The 17,899-nt window shown below is 35.5% G+C and overlaps 1 protein-coding gene across 4 annotated transcripts in view; it reads right to left on the bottom strand.

The window, feature by feature from the left end:
* Positions 1-3,823: 3,823 nt before the first annotated feature.
* The window catches only part of PRR16 (proline rich 16), a 147,975-nt gene continuing 133,899 nt past the window's right edge, over positions 3,824-17,899 (bottom strand). For all 4 annotated transcript variants that reach the window (XR_010994653.1, XR_010994652.1, XR_010994655.1 and 1 more), the window contains one exon: positions 3,824-6,666. The gene's annotated coding sequence lies outside the window, so the exon portion shown is untranslated. The remainder of the gene's footprint in view (positions 6,667-17,899) is intronic.

Here is a 17,899-nt window from a genome sequence, read left to right as displayed (position 1 = left end):
CACATATATTTATTTTAAAGAAATATGTAGCAGCACTAATCAAAAGATTGAAGGTTGTTTTTTTTTTTTTTTTTGGGATTATTTTACTTCCTGATGCATTAGTTTCTTGCTTGACATTAGTCTTCCTAATAACTACACGTTCATTTAAATGTCAATCGATAAACCTCAATGTAACACATTACTGAGCAGGTGAATTTTTAATAATGACATAGCCTCCAAAACATCATCCTTTACCTGTCTTAAAGATTTTTTTTCCTATGCTTTCCATATGAAAGTTCTTGGCTGGTTTTGCTAATTTGTTTGTGCCTCTATAAAGTACATAGTATATATTGTGAAAGCAGAATTTTCTGCCCCCTGTTTTCAGTTTATGTAAATGGAATATGTGAGCCACAAAAGCAGCTGACAGTGATCCAGAACACACATGTAGAAATTTATCTTCATTATACTCACTGTGACACCAATGGGTCTTCACTAGAAAAAAAATCAGGATCATTTCATTTAGCAACTCTCAATTACTACTTTTCCTTTTCTTCTCACAACCCCTAATTCCCATAAACTTTCAGCTCATGAAATATATTTTGAGTGAAAGAGTTCCACAGCTTCCCTCCACATTGCTTAAACAAACATTTTTGTGTTATTTTTGACCTTCCCAATGGCTAGATTTGTTTGATGTCCCCTGCTACTGCACACTTGATGCCATTCATGATCTTGTCACTTGACTTCTCTTTCACATCTCTGTTAAGCAGAAGAATTATTACCTGCTGTCACTTCACAGACAGAATCTAATCCTGGCATTCTATTTTTCCACCTTTTTACTCATTCTCTGAAGCTTTTTCAGTTTGATCATATTTTTGGTTGGTTGTTTGTTTTCCAGTCAAGGAACTGGGCATAGTATTTAAAAAGTTATATATTATATTAGGCTACTGCTTATCTGTATACAATGATATATTTAATGTTCACTTATTTTCTCTGTTGCTTTCCTAACAAATGCTAACTGCATACTTGCATTTTTTTCTGACCTCCAAAGCACAAGACCAACATTTTCACAGAAACATGTAACTGCTAAATTAAAGCTAAATATGCTAAATATAAAATTGTTCTTATATCAGTTTACATCTTAATTGAATTTAATTTTTAATTTTAATGAATTGATATTAATTTAGTCAGTCATTCAGGCCACTCCTATTTAACACCTTTAATAACTTAGTATGATCACCAAATTTACCAGATAATTATACACTACTTTTCCAGCACATTCACATATTCAAATATATTTTGATGCACATGGATCATAGAATATGTGCCCTGGAACTTCACTCTTGGCCTCTGTGACCTGTGAAAACTGACACCAAAAAAATCACTATTTTCTCCAATATTTTACATCTTGCTATGACTGTAAGAACTATCCTCTTAGCCAGCTGCAGTTTCCTCTGTGTTTTTTCTTAGCCATCTGTGCAATTTCCTGCAGTGTTTGGTAATATCGACACCTTTAGATGTGTTCTAGCTCTTTTTAGAAAGAAATTATTATAGTAAGAACCCTTTTGCCCCATACTGATTTAATGGACCACACTCTTTCAGTCTAAAACCGGCAAAAGAGTTGCAACACCACATCTCAAAAGCTATAAAAATAGTTTTAAATAAAGAATTAATGGTACGCCACAGGTACCATTTGGCTATTTCATCTCTGAGTGTCTTTAAAAATCTTAGGTGTATATCCCTTCGCTTTGTTTTGTACCACCTTGAAGTGACAAACAATAACTTCATATGAGCTCCCCCACAAAAAAAATTAGTGTCTGAGAAACTACAAAAGTCATTCCATAGCATGAGCAGAATTAAAATGTTCTGACCATTTTGTTCCTATAGCTTCTTAAAAGTGCTTCTGTTTTCCTTTATTATCTTTCAGCATTACAGATGGTCTCCCAGACTTCCTTCGGTTCTGTTGTAGAAACAGAATTTCTTAATTCTTGTTTCTTTCAACTATTTTAGTCAAGAAATCTCTTAAGTATCTTGGAATTGATTTGATTAATGTTGCTCTGGGTTTATTGTTGGTTTTTGTTTTTTTCTTTTTTAAATTTATATTTAGTCTTACATTTAGTCCTTAAACTTTCTTTAAAAATCTTCAGCTATCTGAAGGACATCTTGCCCTCAGTAGCCTCGGATACCCTGCTGATTAGCCGTGTGGTTTCCCTTTTACCCTTTCTCAAGCCTTTCTAGCTAAGCAGAATGTATTTGTTCTCTGCCTTCAATAATACTTTAAATAGTGTCTGTGCCATCTGCCATGACTTAACCCTCTAAGTAATCCTTCCAGATTCTCCCTAACAGAAGTCCTTGTTTATAATTGTCTTTTCAGAAGTTGAGACCAACTGTGGGGAGATTTCATGGCTTCCTTGCAGCTCTGCAGGGACATTGAATCTAGACAGAGAAGTATTTTGAACAATATCCACTAGGCTTTTGTTTCCTCTCTCATGGCATCTTCAACAGTCCAGTCCATGAAAGTCATTGACTTAGTCTCAGCAGTCAGCTCTAAGACTCCTTCTAAGATCCAGTCTCAGTAACAGCCTCCTCCCTAGGGGGAAGTTCCAGGGCAGAGTGGTGGCTGTCCTTCCTCCACCCCTCCTTAGACAATAGCCTACCACTACCTTGTGGTCAGCTTTTATTAACAGCACTGCCTTCCAATGTACCCAGCACATCACTGGCCAGAGAAAAAAGAAAAACCTGTCCCTTGGGGATATTCTCAACATGTGACACTTGGGGCAACTCTATCAGGAGCGGGGCACTTTTATATCATCCTAGTGATCACCAGGTTTTTGTAATCTTTTTATTCCAGTCCACAAAAGATCTATTTTAACAAATCACAATTTTTCTCATGAATGATGGTGATCCTTGTCTTTTAAAAAATTCAAGTGCTGAAATTCTGTCTTGTAGACATGTCTAGAATGGTCAGCATTTTGTTTTGCACACCTCATCCTTTCAAGCCTATTGGCTGCTTCAGGTGGCTTTTCAAATGCAAGTTAATGAAACAATGCACTATTACTCTTGAACTATTTCTGTAGGCATTTCTTATATGCATGACACATAAATCTACAAAAGGACCCATCAGTTGCTGTAAAGTCATCTTAGTTGTAAAAGTTCTGCTGGTCTTGTCAGTATGCTTGGATGAACATAACAGAAATAACACCATTCTTTTGCTGTTCAATAAGATAATCTAATTGTCTCCTCTGGTTTTTAACTATGAAAAAGCATTTCAGCTCTGGTTTTTAACTATGAAAAAGCATTTCAGTGACAATTATTTGCCAACAATTTCTGAAATTGTGTGTTGAAATGCTATCTCATGGGAGTATCTGCACAATATACAGACATCATCTCAATTTCTATCCAATATTGAATACTTATCTAAAGATTTAATTTAAATCTATGAAAATCAAGCAATCTGAATTTCTCCCAATGACACTGCTAGTAAAATAAGACATGATGTATGACACTGTATAAGTGTGCATGCACACTGAAATTTACTTTCCAGCATGAAATCCCAGTGAAGCAGAGGTGCAAATAACAGCATATGATTATTGAGACCTATGGTTAGCAGTGTTATCTTCCAATTATATTTGTCACTTAAATTAGGCCTACATGTTGGTGTATGTTCATAATTTTTGCATTGCACACATTATATAAAACCACTCCTGGGACCATGTAATTATTTTTCATATCTCATGTATTTTTCTGAAAAAAACTGTGCATTGTTTTAGGTGGGTTTTGTGCAATAAAATTTTTACACACAAGCTGATCTAGAACTCAGCATAGCAGAAAAGTATTTGCAAGAATAACGAATTATTCCATTGGATTTTTATTTGGCTATTTTCAAATACAGATGAATGCATTTTGTTCACATAAATAAGAGCTTTTTCAAGTGTTATTATTAGGCAATGATGGAAGTGTTCAAATTATCATTCTGAAATTTTCTTATTGTTTCAATAATGTTGTCCCCTTCTTAAACAACTGAATACTTGTCTCAAAGAAGAAGTTCTCCAATTTTAAAATATAGATTATCCCAAAGGGGAGGATAACCAAGTCTATGCCAGTTATATGTCCAAATAACATATTCTAATGACACAGAAATAACATCACAGTAAGAACACTATAAGCCAAAAGCTAAATTGTGTGTGAACAAAACACAGACATCATTCTTTAACAAATACAAAGGTTTTATTTATCCATTGCACCAAAGGAAATTGACCACTAACTTTCATAAAAAGAGTCAAATCATAAGATCATCCCAATTTTTGCCAAATGAGGGAGCCTAACATAAACTTACTTAATTTTCCAATTTCCTGACAAACTTCAAAAGCTGTTTATGGCTTCAGAGTCACAAGCAAAGACACAGGTCAGGTCTTTCACCAAAAAATACAGTAACATGAACATCTTTTGCAGTAACAGGATTTGTGGCACTTACTTCAGCAGAGCTGGCATTTCATTCATGAGCAGGTAAGGGTGCCATGCGTGCCCATACACACACCAACATACACACATTAACACTTGTTAGCACATTAGAGTAGAGCAACACATTTTTAAGATATGTGCCCTTCACAAAGTTAACCCACAGATTTTTTAAAATTAATTTTTGTTGTTGAAAGGTATTTTTTCTGTTAGTGAGCACTTATACACTTCCATAAAGCAATAAACTGAAAGAAAAGCTATTCAGCTTTAAAAACCAGATACATATAACTGGACTTAAGATGAATGATTTAAGTGAACTGGGAACCAAATGCATTACTTTTCTTTTTGAATTACACATAGGCTAATGGACTAAGAAAAAAAGGAAAAACAATTTTTATTCAAAACAGCTCTAGCATTGAAATGTTCAATAACTCTACAACAAAACACTGCATTAGTTGGATAACAATGACTGTTCTTAACTGCAAATTGTAGATTGTTCTAAGAAACAATCTTTTATTCTGTGGCTTTTCAAATTATGAGCAAATACTATCAAATTCATGGTCTTGTCAGTATGCCAAAACAAACAAAACACCAAACAAAAACCTTAGCACACACACACCCCAGAAAAACCCAACCCCTCAAATGATTAAACCAGTTTTTGAGTAAAATGAGACAGCTGGCAAAAGGTTTCTGTAGAATTTGGGAAACCACCATTATTTGACTACATTCATTTCATTCTTAAACATCCAAATTTTCACTTACTAAAACTCACTGATAATAAAAACCCTATCCCATAATATATTTAATATCTTCCTGTGGATATTAAAATAAACTATGTTCTGAAATTAAGAGTTAAAATACCTCCTTTTGTTTTCCATACATATTTGCCTATATAAATATACTTCATCATTTTACAAATTACAGTATTTATATTAAAGCTTTCATTCAGCAAATCATTACAGCTTAACAAGAACAAACAATCCCTGTGTTTTGGTTCTGTCTTTAAATCACTTTTGGAGATAACGAAAACCAGCCAAAATGAGTGACTGCAAATAATACAAACAACATATTTATTTAGAAAAATAAACTGAAAATGTTGCTTGTCTGTTAGATTTTTTCCATGAAGTATAGACAAATGGCTAGAAAAATTTTATGTCAAGTACATATTACAAATTACTTCGTTAGCAGTAACTGGGATTAAATGTCAATGTTCAACAGGAACATTTTTTGATGTATAATTCAATAGATTAAATTTCTCAGCTGCTAATATGATAAAAAATGGATGCTATTAAAAATATTATATCCCCTTTTTAAATACACCTTATCATGTTGCTGCTTTTTCATATATATACATATGTATATATGTATGTATATGCATGTATTTATTTCATCCTAAGAAAGGACTGTAATCCTTTCTGTGAAGAGATCCCCATAGTGAAAGAGAGCATAATTGTCTTTCTTCAGTTCTAACTTTTAAATTCCATTTGGAGCCCTGGCAAAGTATAGCTTGTTGTGGTCAAAAATCTCCTGGGGCCATCTGTGCAAATGGTGGCACACATCATTACCCTGAATGGAAGTGACAGTGCAAATAATAGAAGTGCATTGAGATGCAATCTCTAAGAGCAGAACTTCCTCAAAGCTGGGTGAAGGACAGGAGACAGCATCCTTTTAAGTGACTTAATTTCACTTATGCCCTGTTCCTGTATGGCTTTGAATATATACAAGGGATGACAGAGGTCTTCTTCCCCACAGACAGTAACACTCCTCTGTTACAACAAATGTATCCATCTTCTGAAATCACTTAGTGCTTCCTTTCTCCTTTTGGTTACATACTGAAATATTTGTTGATGCTGGCTGTACCCATAAAAAACTCCTTGTTTGGTACTCTCGTTGCTCAGCACAGAACTCAGGTGTCAGGCTTGGAGACGGCAGTTTCTGCAACGGGGCAAAACATTGAGTTCTCTTATCCTTCCTTCCCACTGAATGGAATTTAAGGCTGTGGCTTTTGCCAGGACTCAGCTTGTAGCTGTCAGATCTGAGAAAAATGATTCAATGCAGATTATACTAGAGCTCAGTTGTGCTCTGACTTCCAGGGTTCTTCCATTCTCCACTAAGGGTCAGGTTTCCTGGTTACTTCTCAGATCTGGCCTGCAAGAAGTCACAATGATGAATCTGATATGCAAATTAATTGACGTGCCTCGAAATATAGATACTCCTTCAAGCCTGAAGGTGCTGTTAAAAAGAAAAGAAGGGCAAAGTTATAAAAAATGGTACTTTAAATAGGCAAATTTATAAACAAAATATAATTTTGAATTATCATTTCAGTTTTCATGTAAGCAGGACTTCAAAAAATAATGGCATTTTGAAACGATTTTTTATAGTTGCGCTTTTTTTTTTTTTTGCACTTTTTATTTTACTGGGGTAAATGGATTTAACTTCAACAGTGTCTTTGAAATTACATTATTTACATGTGATATCTGGACTCTAATATTTGTTTATAAATGAAACAGAAAGTGAACTCAGCCAAAGTTCCCCATCTGACAAGTTTTCTAGTCACTAAAATATAATATATATTCTGATTTGGGTCTTTCATATTCATTTTTGTGAAACTGTTTTAGTTTTTATATAACACTAATAATGCTGCAATCTAATGCTGAGGTTCACTGACTTACTGAGTTTTCCTAGCTTATTTATTAGGGAAGATAAAGCAGCAGTATCTAAAAATGAAATATTAAAATACATACCTGTTGGTAGCTAGGGCACTAATATGGGTTAAAGGACTAAATTCACATCTCCTGAGGAAAAGAATAACAACTTCCTCATGCACTTTTGGTGATTTACACCCAGAGTTACATACTTCAGTGAGGAGGAAGATTACTTCTTTGCCATTAGTTTTGTGAATCTAGCCCCTCATTCACATTTCCTCATACTTCTCACTCGAACCATTTAAATTGACGAAGACTGTCAAGGGGTAGGACAGAATTTCACTGTCAGACAAAAAAAAAAAAGAAATCTAAATTTTGTGTAATGTAAACTCTTTCAGTTTTTTCCCCCAGCACTAAATGTAAAGATGAAATATTTAGTGAAACCTATTTATCACTCAGAATTGTTATAGTGGCCCAGTGTAACTCAATAGCTTAGCAAACATGGTAGATTTGTGATATCACTGGCTTAGCAGGAAGTTGTTTTCCTAGTCAAGTATTCAGAGTTTGACTCACATTGTTAATGAAAAAGAAGAGTGTTCTAAACATCTATTAGCAGCTTACTTTTAAACTGAAGACAGTCTTCATATCACTAAAAACACACAACACTTTCTCAGCTGTCACAGTTTCAGGCTTCAATTACATTTGGGCTAATGATTCCTGTATGTTATTACCTCATTAAAATCACCAAAAAAGACAGTATTGTCCCTGAATGCAGTTAAATTCTCAGGAACAAGATGAATATGGTACAACTAACATGCATTTAAAGTAATTATAATAATACTCACAAAAGAGAAAATGTGAATAGTATTTGCTGTCAGAAAACAGCTGTTCCATAAACTTAGACTCTGAATATAGTGAGATACAATGCTGAGCACTGTAGGCATGAAGAGCAATATGATTTTTGCTTTTCCTCTGGGTTGCAATTCATAAACATAGACAATATAATGCTGTCAATAGTTTAATCCTAGTCAGCAACTAAGTAACACGCAGTTTCTCAATCCCCCCCCACCACACAGTAGGCTGACTAGGAAAGCTGGGGAAAAAATTTATAAACCCGAATAGAATTAAAATATTGTAATAATAATGATAACAAAAACAACCGTAACAAAAGTGAGACTAAAAAAAAAAAAAAAAAAAAAAAAAAGAGATAAATAAACCCCAAGAAAGGTGACAGACAATTCAATATGGCTCACCACCTGAGGATGTCCAGCCTGTCCTCAAGCTGTATGAGCAGCTCCCACCTACCTGCCCCATGAGTGTATGGTATGGAATATCCCTTTAGTAATTTTGGGCCACCTCTCCTGGTTTTGCTTTCTCATGGCTTCTTACGCACTTCCTCACTGGCAAAGCAGAGGAAACTGAAAAGTCCTTTGATTTAGAGTATGCACTACCTAGCAACAACTGAAACACCAGTGTGTTAATCAACATTATTCTCATTCTAAATCCAAAACACTACTGAGAAAAAAATTAACTCCATCCCAACCAAACCCAGGATGACTGCTTTCAAAACCAGGAAGTGATTTATCAATTATATTTAAATTTCTTCATCACCTCTGTCATTGAGCTGTCAGCCCACACAATTCGATTCCTTCCAAGTCATTCAACCATGTGACATCCACCCTCATTTCATCAACATCCTACCAAGGAAGAAAAGACTACCTTTTTTTCATTATACTAACTGTTCTAAAAAGTAAAAACGATTAAAATATTTTGCACCTTTCCACACTAGTAAAGAATATGTTCAAATTAAAAATTATGGTTAAACTTGCTCAGTAGAAAATTCATTAGGTGGCAATGCCTGCTTTAAAAAAACAGCTGTTCCTCTTGCTACCACCCCCAAAAATCTACACTTGCAAACCATTATTGTACACCTGAAGAAGTGAGAAGCAAGAGAAAAAAGGCCAGTCACTGAAAAAAACCACCTGCCTACTAATTACAGAGTCCTATCCTTAACTGTCTAGTTTTTAATCCTATAGTCTGTACTGTTTTTGATAGCAAGGCTGTACATTCATATTTAATTCATCATTACAAAACCTTTTTGTTGTAGCATACCTTGTCAATAACCTCGTAGTAATAAAACCCTGACCTTATTAAAGTAATTATTAGGAGGCTAGGGCTTAGACAATTTACAGGAAATCATTTTGTTCACTCATGTCCCTTCTACTTTTCAGTACTTGGGCAGCATCACCATGTTATTCTCTTCCTTCTACAGCATCATTATTTAGTCCCAAAAGCTAGACAGTCAAAGAAACCAATGTTGCTCTTCTCCCCATTATTCAAAACTAGATAACCACTCTTCCATATGAAAATATAGATTTTAACTTTGCTGTATTACCTGAAAACCATCTACATCCTTCTGCTTTGTTTTATTTGTCAGAGTCTTCTTAAAAAACTGAGAGTGAGTCTAGTCCCATCTACAAAAACATGGCCATGACCATATTGTCACAACCATATTGTCATGACCATGACCATTCTCATCATGGCCATGACTATATTGTCTCAGGACTAATTGCTATGCAGAACCTTGTGAATGGAAAATGTTAAGGGACAAGACAACTAAGGGAAACCTCCTTTCAGCCTCAGACCCCCAAAATGGCTACCCCATTCTCAGATAAAGAGAAATCACTGCATTTATTGGTCATTAAAAAAAGACCAATAAATCCAGAGGCATGACTGGAAGACACCAAGAAAATTATAGAGAAAACATCATCAACTTTGAAGTGATATGTGCAGTGAGGATGCCAATGATCACAGAAAGGAATACTTTTAGTGAAAGTTTCTATGCTGGGCCCCATGCCTTTTATCAAGAAAAAATGAGAAAAAAACTAGGAAATGTACTTCATGTTCAATTGAGCAAGGGAGATTTACTGGATTTATACTAAGCCATGTAATTTCCGCATCATTGTAAATCTGGTAAAAGCACCTGAAAGACTAGCCTAAATAAAGCTTCCTTATTTGGGCTATTTTTGCCCAGACAGTATAATTTGGACATATGTTATTATCTGTCGTAAGTACACTGCAAGTTAGAGCACATGCCCAGCTATTAACTGTACTCACATATTCAGGAGTACAACAAAAGTTTTTCCTTTTTGAAAAAAGAAATTACAAAAAATCATATAGTAATAAATCTTCCTAAACATAGTGCAAATATCTTCTAGATATTGTTTATATACTAATAGCATCTGTTAAGTTGTTGTCATGGTTTTGGCTGGCCAATTTGAGATTTCCTGGCCAATGCACCAATTAATGTGGTGGGTCTATGACTGGCTAAATGCCAGTACACCCACTAGAATATACTTACTCATTCCTTGCTGTGAGATAGGATTAGCAGGAAGGCAAAGCAGGCTCAAAACTTTTAAAGAGTATAAAGAAAAGTTTATTAACAGACCTAAAAGAATAATAAGAATCAGAATAAAACCTTCAGAACACTTCTCCCCCTACAACCTTTTCTTTCCCACTACCAATGTACAGAAACAATTCAATCAGCTTATCCCCTCTAGAACAGTCTTTCTTCAGATCAGTAAGGGAGAGGAGTGCCTCTTGTCATTTTATGGAAAGTTCTCCACAAGAAAACAGTTCTCTCATGGCTTTTAATTTCTATGAATAGCAGCCACCCAGCAAGCTACAGTTGTGAAGTCCCTCCCATCTTTTTGCAGCCTTCTCACAACTATGTTTACGGGCTATGTCATATGGGGTACTATTTTAAGGATGAACTGTTCAAGAGCAAAGGTTCTCTTTATCTATCTATAAGATCATCTTCATCTCTGGGAACAGAGGTCTTCTTCTTCTTCTTTCCCTGGGGGCAAAGGGTCTTCATCACTCGTCTCTCTCTGTTCAAACTTCTCATGGGATCACAGCTACTTCAACATCTGCTTGGTTTAGCATGGATACCTTTGCTCATATCAACAATTTGTACATTTCATCCCCCATACTTTTCAATAAGTTACAGGGAAAAAGAGTCTGATATATCAATTATATTCTTCTCCATAGCTTTACAAGAGGTTTTCAGCCCAAAACTAATGGCATCTCCTCATTCTCTTTCCCTTCTGGAATTTGTCTTCTTCTTTACTGACCTCAGTGTCTCATGTTGTCTTCTACGTGTCTTCACTCAGTTTTTTTTCTTTCACTCGAGAAAGGATCAATGTTTTACAAGTTTCATCTGTGCAGTGAAAGAGTTAAATTTCACCCAGGCCTGCGGGTTGCCATGTGCTCTCTGCTGGGCTGTGGCGGGAGCACTTAAAGCGATGTACTTCAGGCCAAACCGGGGCGTGTCAGGGTGGGCCGCATGGCCGGTCTGCAGCCCCTGCTGCCTTCAGTTCCAGCCGCAGGGCCACTCTCTGCGTGGGCTGCAGGGCCGCCTCTGGCCTCAGCCGGAGATCTCCTGTGGCAGCCACGCTGGGGTAGGGCACCTGGTGACAAGATGTTACCAGCCGTGGCCCAGCCCTGCCTCGGCCAGGGCCCTGTGGCCTCCCCTCTCCGCCTGGCAGCCCCTGGGGCCCGGCCCGGCTGAGATGGAGCCTGGTGGGCTTGAGACACAGTAAATATTTAACAGGGTAGAAATCCATTTGGATTTAGGTGAAATGTGCCACTTTAAGCTTGCTAACGTAACTAAAATATGCTGTTTAGTCTGGTAACTGCAGCACTAGCAAAACTGCCCCAGCTAAGGAGAAAGAATGCAAAATTCCAAGCTAAAGAGATAAGAGATAAGAAAGAATCCTCCAACCTTGAAACAGACAGTGCAGAGTGACCCAGGAGCTCTCTCTGTACTTTCTGACAAAAACTGAGTAAGTGTAACGTGAAATCAGAAGAATGAATATGCATGAACCTATTGTGAAATTTAATGAATATGTAAATTAGTAAGAGTAATAAAAAAGGATTGGGAGTTCTCAGGGGCACTCATGTCCTTTGAAGGGCAAAGATCCCTCACATGTGTCCAGTGCTGAAATGAATATAACGTCCCTACAAATCTTTATTGGAATTGTGGGGTCTTGATTTTTCACCGCAATTCAGGCTCCCTGGAAAGGGCCTGGCCCCATGGCAGCGCCCACCTGGCCCAGCCACGCCAAGACAGGGGAAGCCAGGCCGGCCATGTTACCTGTTCTCAGTCTGGAAAAAAAGAGAGAGCGTTCCCGGCGTTTGTTAGTTTTAAAACGTGAATCTTAGAGAGGCAGATCATGTTAATTGGCTATTAACATGCCTATTCTCAAAGCTAGCCAGCAATTGGTTTTGCTAGGCACAGAGGAAGTTCTCAGCAGCTCTTCTCAGAAAAAAATCACTTCCGTGGGTGGCTCCAATGCAAAACCAGCACAACTGTCTGTTGTATAAATTACTTACTTATTCCTGAAAGATATAGAAATATTTAGATTCAGAAACAGCCTATTTTAATTATATTATCTCAAGCTTTTTACACTTTCAGGAAAAATTAATTACAATGTTAATTCCCTCAGTTGAAGAATTACTAAAAGCAAAGGGAATGCTTCTCTAAAATTTTGGGGATTTTTGCTAGTCTCTATTGTCCAAGGAATCCTCGTGATACCTGTTGAGACATCTTTTTCTGTAAAAACTAAAACACCTAAATCTAAACAACACATGATGCTAACAAATCCACCATCAAACTTTTTTTGTAATTATTCCTCCTTTTTTCATCAAAATCTTCAGAAAATATATTTATGTGTGATTGCCCATCCTACTGTCTCAATCCATAAATAATTCATTTGTCAACAACAAATAAGAAATCCCAGTTGCTTATTGGAAGTTTATCTTTCCAAGCTTAGGAAGAGATTGAAAATGGCATGAAAAATGAAGATATTTACACATTACAAATGAAATGTACACATTTTATTTTTCTTCTCTACACTCTACAATTAATTTATGCATTGACAATGTGTATGAGCTTCTAAAATTATATTCTTGCGATCTCACTAGCCCCTCCTAGCAATACTTTCTTAATGAGATTATAAAGCTCTTTGTCATGCCAGTTATGCTATCTCCAGAGCTTTCCCTATACAAAGTTCTAGAAATATAATCTTGAATAGAAAACTGTAAATTATGTCAGAAAGTACACAATGAAAGTATTTACTAAATATGGTTACCCAACTGAACTCCAACTGTTTGAGTATTTGTAGATACTTACTATATTTGTCTGCTTGCACAATAAAATGAAGACCACCTGAACACTGAGAGTTACTGTAATTTTTATAGTGAGAAGCATGCAATCAATGTCAGAAGCAATGTGCTAATCAATATATGAAGCTCATAAAAACTCCTGCTTTTTACTTTTGTACTGCTGGCCAAATTTATGTAGTGCTTATCCTAGTCAAGTTCCAAACAGCTTAGATTTGAGAGAAGAAATATTGTAGGACCTACAACATGCAATCAAGCCTTTTGTTTTTCGTTTTTTTTTTTTTTTTTTTTTGTTTTTTTTTTTTTGTTTTTTTTTTTTTTGCTGTTGTTGTTGTTGTTGTTGATTCAACTAGTTTCCAATATAGCTGATATCTAAGCAGCCAAAGTTACAAGGTGACAGGGACCAGGTATTTTGACATCACAGGAGTCAATAACTTACAATATGGGTTCCTATGATGAATGCAAAAAATGACAAAACTTCAACTAAAAAAATGCTAATAGGGAAAAGAATGGCACTAGAAAAAGACCTAATGATGCCTCCTGGGAAAACTTGGCAGTCTTGTTCACTGGTCAGAAGCATGTAACCTTTTAAAAGAAGTACACATAAATTTTAAGTAGAGTAGTATGTACAGGATGCACAGAAAGTATATCTAAATTAGCATTTTTAGAATTCCTCAGACATACTTTGGCAGTGACAGTACATTTCTGTCAGCATTTCAAATTTTAGAAACATTTTCATCAGGTAATTTTTCTTTACATGACTTTCTTTTCATTTGCGATTTTGGTTCCTTAGGTGTTAGAAAACTGTTTTGGTTGTATCATACATAATGTGTATTTTAAGATAGAATTGGTTATGCCAAGTGTGAATACAGTCCTGGGAAGCTTATTTATTTTCTCATGACTTTTGGATATGTTATAATACATCTTTCATGAGAAAAGTACTCACAAATATTTCTGGGAGGGTGGTTTTGATCCATTTTGTCTCTCAGATACATGTTTACCAGCTCCCAGAAAATTATGGTCTCAAAAAATCATCTTGTACTTGACTAACATGCATAAAAAAGCAAGAAATTTTCAAGATGACACCAGCTTTTTCTTTGTATTACAGTATAAAATGTGAGCTATGCATTTCAATTGAAATTAAGAAGCTATAGCTTGTCCCAATATTTATTTGCAGACAGGCTTCTGATGTAGATTTGCTTAAAAAGCAAGTCTAAATAATAAATAAATGCTTGCTTATCAATTGTTGTAATAGAATATATATGTTGATATGTAAATATAAACATTAAATGTGTATTTATGCATTATTTATGTGTCTTATGTATGTGTATACATATAATGTAAATATAGACATATTAATTCTCTCTTTCCTGGGCTAGATACCAGACAAATCTTGGACAATACCCAGAAGACTGCAGCCAGTTAGACTGTAGTTTGCAAGGTCACATCCACAAGCTCAAATGGCCACTACAGTTGTGCCAACAGCAGCAACTCATATGAGAATTACATTGGGTTGTTCTCTTTATACAGAAGCACTCACACTTCAGCTTAGTTTCATCCGTAGGAGATACATCCTAATGATACTATGGAAATTACTGTGAACTGACAAATACTTTAATGTGTGGGATGGTTCTTCAACAGGAGATATCAATTGTTTAGCTGTAAGTTAATCTGAAAAGTACTTGAGCATTACTTCATGAGGGGTTATGAAATAATTTGTACCATGTGCTCAGTAGACAATAATCAAACCATAAATTCAGTCTTGCATATGAGGCACTTCACTCTGTAAAAGAAAATTTGGCTGCATTTCTCTTTTGGTTGCAGATTTTTTTAGAGATCCAAGCAATAATTTTAATCAACATGTTACAAACTAGCATTTTATTTCACTCTGTCCTTTTCAGGCTCTACAGATTTCTGTTTATTTTCAGAAGTGATTTATCTGAAATATTCAACCTAGAAGCCAAAACACTAAAAAAAGACTTTTGATGCTTATTGAGGTTTGGCTACATTTCTGAAACAAATAATCCCTACACTGTTAGTGGTGAACAACAACTTGTTTCTTCAGCATCCTTCCCTGAGTATGGAGGGATGCAGATTAACATCTACCTAAACCTGAGGCCTACTGATGCTTTCCCAAATTAAGGCTATGTATTAAGGCTCCAAGGGAATCTCCTATCATCCAAGGAACCCACCTATTCATTCTTGCTGCATTTCTTTTAATAGAAGAGCTAGGTAATACCAGATACTATTTTCATATGCCTTTATTTTTGCCTGCCTTTTCATGCTGAGTCAAAGCAAATTTCCTTATTTAATTTGGATGTATATCTGTGTCAACTAGAGGTAGAACAAAGATCAGTAAAAGAAAGAGATGCAACATTTTATTTCTAATGATTAGTGAAACAGATCTACAAAAACACTTGGGAAGTTGGTTACAAAGTTTGTCTATGTAGTTTAACATAGGCAATATCAGAGTAAGTAAATATTGAAACAAAAAATACCAAGGATGAAGCAGGTTTGCATTTGGAATTACTGCCAAAGTATGTCACATCCAGTATCTAGTGCTGGGAAGTTCCTTATCAGTGTTGCACCTACTACCTCTTTAATTAATCTGAGGATCTTGCCATCTCTGCCTTACAGTTCTTGGCAGAAAGTAAAAAGATGGAAGGTTTGGTATGTAAAAAAATACACTAGCACCTGGTACCCCATGTAAGTCAGTATTTTTTCTGTAAAAATTCAGATATCCTGTGGCATGCTTTTAAAACAGTCAGTTCCTGGAGCTGACTATATGGCAGAAAACAGGATGATAATAAAAATCCCTGTGAACCTACACTCAATGAATAAAAATAAATTACTTTGGTATACAGCATAGTCTACTTGACAAAGGAAAAAACCTTTTATCAGTCAGGGAAAGGGACATTAAAATCATTACAACTGAAAGTTCACACAGAATAGTTAAATGCTTTAAAAGACTTGCATCTGCTATTATTTAAAAAATTTTATGTTTCAATTTTTAGAGTTTAGAGGTTTTGGTATAATTACATGTCTTAAAGTGACCTGTAAATGGTTTGAAAATCATTCTCCCCAGAGTACATCTTCCAGTTGACAGGAGTAACCTTTTCTTATTCAGCCTGAAGCTAGGAAGGATAGATGATAAATGAGCTGGCAGCCCTCCACCTCCTTATTAAAACAAAACAAAACAAAACAAAACAAAACAAAACAAAACAAAACAAAACAAAAACTATATGGGTGAAAAGAGACATGTAGGACACAATGCAACTATCCATATTTCTGCCTTCTTTTTTTTTTTTTTTTTTGACATTTACTGATCTTTCATCTATTTCAAATTACTCAAGCAATCCATCAGCCTTGTAGGATTAGGCCTACTTTGCAAGCCAAAAGGACTTAAAAGACATTTTAAAAAAATCCATAAAATCTTTGATGCATATTTTCTGCAGTTTGCCTCTTGAGGGATGAAATAATTTGTGACTCTAACTAACCACTCGCTGTTCATTACCATGTGCTTTTACAGGATTTATTTTTTCCTTTATCATTTGGCACAAATATTTTGCCACACAAGAAAAAGTATTATTTTCACTGACAGTAGATATGTGGAGATTACTGAAATTACATTATCCTGTTCTCCCTAACCAAGCCAATGTGATTAAAGGCACACAGTGATTCATTATTATTACTAGTCATTATTATTCTGGTTAGTCAAAATACTCAAATTTAATTATTTTCTTTAAAACTGGTTTCTGTGAGGTTGCTGGGCACTGGGATGTTCCATCTTTGTTTCTAGGAAGTTTTAGCTACTAGAAATTATTGAGTAGCTCACAACTGAATCTTGGGGAGAAATCTCTAAATCCAGTACAGGTCCCGAGGCCAATGAATAGAGTTTACTACATGCCTCAACAGCTTGTTGGAAGACTTCCCACCCACCCAGTCACAGCCCTTTTCCAGCAGGCAGAATAGTAAAGGCTCCACCAACTCCTTGAGCCTTTCTGCACTGTGAAATAAAAATACTAATGCTTCTACGCATTCATTTACCAAGACTTAACCAGTTATTTTCTTAAGCTCCCAAGGAAATCATGGTATAAGGAAGAAATGGAATATAAACCACAACAGAGACTAAATATATTTTTAGATTGGAAGGTGAAAATAATACAAGGATATTATTTGGTATCTTCATATGCATTGTACTTTCAGCAGCAAATATGCATGAAAGAGATCAACCTGGCATGACATTTACATTGAATATATTTGGAAGTCTCCTTATGGAAAACACTGTGTTTTCCAGGATCAATAACCTTGAAAACTGCTCTAGTTTTTGATTACTCTACTAGAATGTACGTGCTTACAGGATTATAAAAATAAATACAGGAATTTATAACTTTTGCAAATATACAATGATTCAATGCAAACTTTCCCTTTCAGGGGTCAACTTCTGTTTCAACAGCTCTTGCAAATGCCTGTATATAAAACAAGAGATGGTCCTCTGCATCCTCTCTTAAAATCTACTTATTAGCTTTCTTATTCACCACTCAAACATAACAAAACATATGAAACTGACATAAAAAAGGAGGAAATAGCAGTTTATCAGGAATATCAGTATTTACATTCTTCTTAGACACTCAGAA

This window comes from Anomalospiza imberbis, chromosome Z (genome assembly GCF_031753505.1).
Source record: "Anomalospiza imberbis isolate Cuckoo-Finch-1a 21T00152 chromosome Z, ASM3175350v1, whole genome shotgun sequence".
NCBI classification, from domain to species: domain Eukaryota; kingdom Metazoa; phylum Chordata; class Aves; order Passeriformes; family Viduidae; genus Anomalospiza; species Anomalospiza imberbis.
The sequence above is the reverse complement of the archived record's forward strand: the minus strand, read 5'-3'. Positions and strand labels throughout refer to the sequence as shown.